General features: G+C 48.3%; 1 pseudogene; it reads left to right on the top strand.

Moving 5' to 3' along the window:
- Nucleotides 1-312: 312 nt before the first annotated feature.
- LOC116911968 lies at nucleotides 313-2,152 on the top strand (annotated as a pseudogene).
- The last annotated feature ends 1,890 nt before the right edge of the window (nucleotides 2,153-4,042 follow it).

The following is a 4,042-nucleotide window of genomic DNA, read 5'->3' on the forward strand; positions in this document are numbered from 1 at the left end:
TTCTAGATCCAGACCTGGTGGCACACACCTTTCATCTGGGCCGCGCCTTCTGCCGGAGGCCTACATAGGGACATTGGAAGAAGGGGAACTCACTCTTCTTTGACTGGTTGCATTTACCTGACAGCACATCTGTTGGAACCGACTTCTTCAGGATTCCAGTTTATACAGAAGACCAGCTGACCACGAGTCTCATGGGACTGAACAACTACTAGACTCTTGGACTTCCCATTCACTGCTGACCACTGTTGACTTAGTTGGACTGTAGACTGTTTTTTAAATGAAGACGTTAATCATATAAATTGTCAATATGGGATGAAGATCAACATTCTCACCAAGAGTGGAAAGTTGATGAACCCCACAGACCAAGCCCAAAAGGAAGCCCGGAAAATAGAATTGGAAAAGAACAAACAGCATTGCATGACGGTCTGAGCTGTGGCTTTGAAGATGGAAGACCCCAAACGGATTATCTGGGACAGGGAGAAACTGGATGAAACGGGGTTTAACCCAGTGCACAGCCACAGTTGAGTGAGAAAGTACTGAAGGACAAGCAGAAAAAGCTGTGGGAAATCTTTGAACAAATTTTACAACTTTATGAGAAAGAAAACCCAGATATTTACAAAGAATTGAGAAAGCTAGAAGTAGCATATGAACAGAAGAGAACTCAACAGAGCCAGTGCTTTGACGCGGTCAAGAATGCTCAGCATACGGAAGTTGAGATCTTCCCTTTTGCCAGACATGCCGCATGCTCCTTCCAACATCTTGATCCAGAATATTCCTCTTCCTGGTGTCCAGCTACCCTCCATCCTGAAGAAAACTGAGCATATGGGCCTCCAACACGAGCAATTTCGATCCTTCCTCTCCTGGGACATGGTGTTCCACGTTTGCCCCCTGGCAGAAACCTACCTGGCCCTCCACCTGGCCCACCTCCTCCTCAAGTTCTGCAGATGTGTGGCGGTAAAGTGGGCTTTGCTCTAGATCTTCCCCCTCAGAGGCGAGATGAAGACATGCTGTACAGCCCAGAGCTTGCTCAACGGGGTCATGATGGTGACATGTCCAGCGCCAGCGAAGACGATGGGTATCCTGAGGACATGGATCAGGATAAGCAGGATGACAGTACTGAGGACAGTGACACTGACAGATCAGATGCAGAGGGTGACAGGGGTGCATTCAGTCACTGCTATGACAGTGAGCACACAACGCTGAGGAGAAGTCAGGTCTGAGCATCCGATTTGCCGATGTGACTGGGAAATCAAGGAAGAAGAGGAACATGAGGGAGCTGACTCCTCTTCAAGCCATGATGCTGCGAATGACAGGTCAGGAAATCCCTGAGGAAGGATGGGAAGTAGAGGAGTTTTCAGAGGAGGATGAAGACGACGACTGACGATTCTGAAGCAGAGAAGGAATCGCAGAAGCAGCATAAAGAGGATTCCCACTCTGGTGGCTCGTCTGACGCCTCTTCACAGCAGCAGGCTCCTCCACATTCCGTTCCTCCTCCTCAGATACAAGCCCCGCCCTCCCATGGCAGGACCGCCACCTCTTGGGCCACCACCTGCCCCACCCTTACGGCCTCCTGGACCACCTACAGGCCTTCCTCCTGGGCCATCACCAGGGGCTGCTCCATTCCTGAGACCAACTGGAATGCCAGGAATCTGAGAGCCTTTACCATGATTTTTACCTCCAGGACTACCACCGGGCCAACCTCTTGGCCCTTTCCCAGGCCCACCCCCAGGTCTGCCCCCTGAACCTCCTCCTCCAGGACCCGCACCAAGGCTACCTCCTCCTGGCATGATGCGCCCGCCTTTGGTGCCTCCTCTTGGACCTGCTCCACCCAGGGGTGTTGAGGGCCCCGCCCAGCCTCATTGAGCGACTGAAGGCGGTTGATGCAAGTGCAGCCGCCATCGAGAAGAAAGCCACAGCGACCATCAGTGCCAAGCCCCAGATCGCCTTTCCCAAGGCAGAGGTCACGCGATTTGTGCCCACTGCACTGAGGGTGTGCCCAGAGAATAAGGGGCTACTGCTGTTTCCTGAAGAAGGGCAGAGGAGGATTCTGCTGTGCCTGTTGCCAAAGCAGCCCCCAGATCTGGTCCTTCAGTTCCTGTCTCAGTACAAACTAAGGACAATGTTTGTGAAAGAGATGGAAGGGCTGCTGTGACAGCTTCTCTTGTTAAACTTAGATCCAGACCAGCCTGATAAAAAGGAAGGAACAAAGGACAGTGGGGGGAAAAAGGGAAGTTAAGCAAAGCCATACTTGGTGCAAGTCAGTAATCCCAGCTCTCGGATAGGAGCTGAAGTAGGAGGATCACAAACTGGGCTACACTGTGAGTTATAGACCAAGCTTGGAAGTGAGACCCCCATCTCAAAATAAGATTTATGCTAAGTAGAGTGTGGTGGTCAGTGGCTATAAACCCAACTGATGCAGGAGGATGGAGAACTTGAATTAAGCCTGGGCTAAGAGAAAAATTACTTGGAAACGATCCAAAACAAAAATCCCAGAGAAGAGCACCTCTGTCCCTCATACTGTACTCGTGCAGTTAGGGTCTCTAGTGTATCCAAGGGGACATCCAAATCGGTAATTATCTGACTCCAAGGTCTGCGCTTGTGAGTGTCACAGATCTTCCAGCTCAACTACAGCTTACTGGGTGAATTCTGCCTGCCTAGAACGAGGCACATCACCCACTCCTCTACACACCCACCTGGAGAGCTGACTGCAAAAGAGGATTTGGGGGTTTTCTCTGTTTCTGTTTTCTTGAGACTTTCTTTGTGTCCATGGCTGTCCTGGAACTCACTATGTAGACCAGGCTAGCCTTGAACTCAGAGATCCGCCTGCCTCCCTAGTGCTGGGCTTAAAGTTGTGTTGCAACCACCACTCTGGGACAAAAGCTGGTTCTTCAGCCTGTCCTACCTAAACCACAGGAGGCTGGTCCTTGAACACTGCTGCTCACGACACAGTTCCTTCCTTCTCAGGGTCTCACAGCCACAGTCACAGACTGGGCAGGAGTGCTGTCCTTGTGGATAGCATGGATGAACCTGATAAGGAATTACTCTGTTCTAGGACTATGTATGAGCCGGAGAGGAACCACTGGGTTCCAGAGTGAGGACCCTTTGCCTCTGCTCGCCTGCTATGGTCATCACTTGGTGCTCCATCGAGACTTTAGATTGCTCTTAGGCTCAGACACTGGAGGAAGAATGCCTCAGCTTGTTCTTACATATTCAAATTATAGGCCCATGGCCTTTGAAACAAAACAAAGTGTTTTCCCCCACTGGTTTACTTGGGTACTTCAATTTACCAGATTTCTGAAATTACACAACCAAGTGATGTAAAACAGTGATTAAATGTCATATACGTTTTATATACATTTAATTAAAAGATCATAAATTTAAAAAAATTTATCTTTTTAAATTTTTATTTGTGTATGGGTAATTTGCAGACATGTATGTCTGTGTGCCATGTGCATGCAGTGCCCATGGATGCCAGAAGAGGGTAGGCTCTCCTTGGACTGAAATTAGAAACGGTCATGATTCTCCAAGTGGGCGATGGGAATGGAAGAACGGTCAGGTCTCTTAACCGCCGAGCTCCTCTCTATTCCTTGATGCTTCGTTTTTATTGAATGTCTGTAATAAGCAAATTTACACATGCAGAAAGTAAGGTTAGTGGATTCTAGGGGTTGAGAAGAGAGAAACAACGGCTGCTGTTAGTGGTTAAGGTTTATTTGGGGGTGATAGAATTAGATATGGTGGTTAAACATTAGAATGTACTGAAAAACAGTAACTTGTCCACTTTAAATGAGATGTGTGAAAAAACTAAGATGAAGAGTGCTGGAGAGACGGCTCGCTGACTGAGAGAACTTGTTATTTTGCAGAAGACCCAGGTTTAGTTCCCAGCACCTACAGGGAGACGCACAATTGTCTATAACTCCAGTTCCAGAGGATCCAATTCCTTTTTCTGACCTCTGCAAGTTCTTCTGCACACAAATGGTGCACAGACAGACGTGTGGGCAAAATAGCATTACAGATAAAATAAATAAGTCTTTATATATATATA

This window comes from Rattus rattus, chromosome 11 (genome assembly GCF_011064425.1).
Source record: "Rattus rattus isolate New Zealand chromosome 11, Rrattus_CSIRO_v1, whole genome shotgun sequence".
NCBI classification, from domain to species: Eukaryota; Metazoa; Chordata; class Mammalia; order Rodentia; family Muridae; genus Rattus; species Rattus rattus.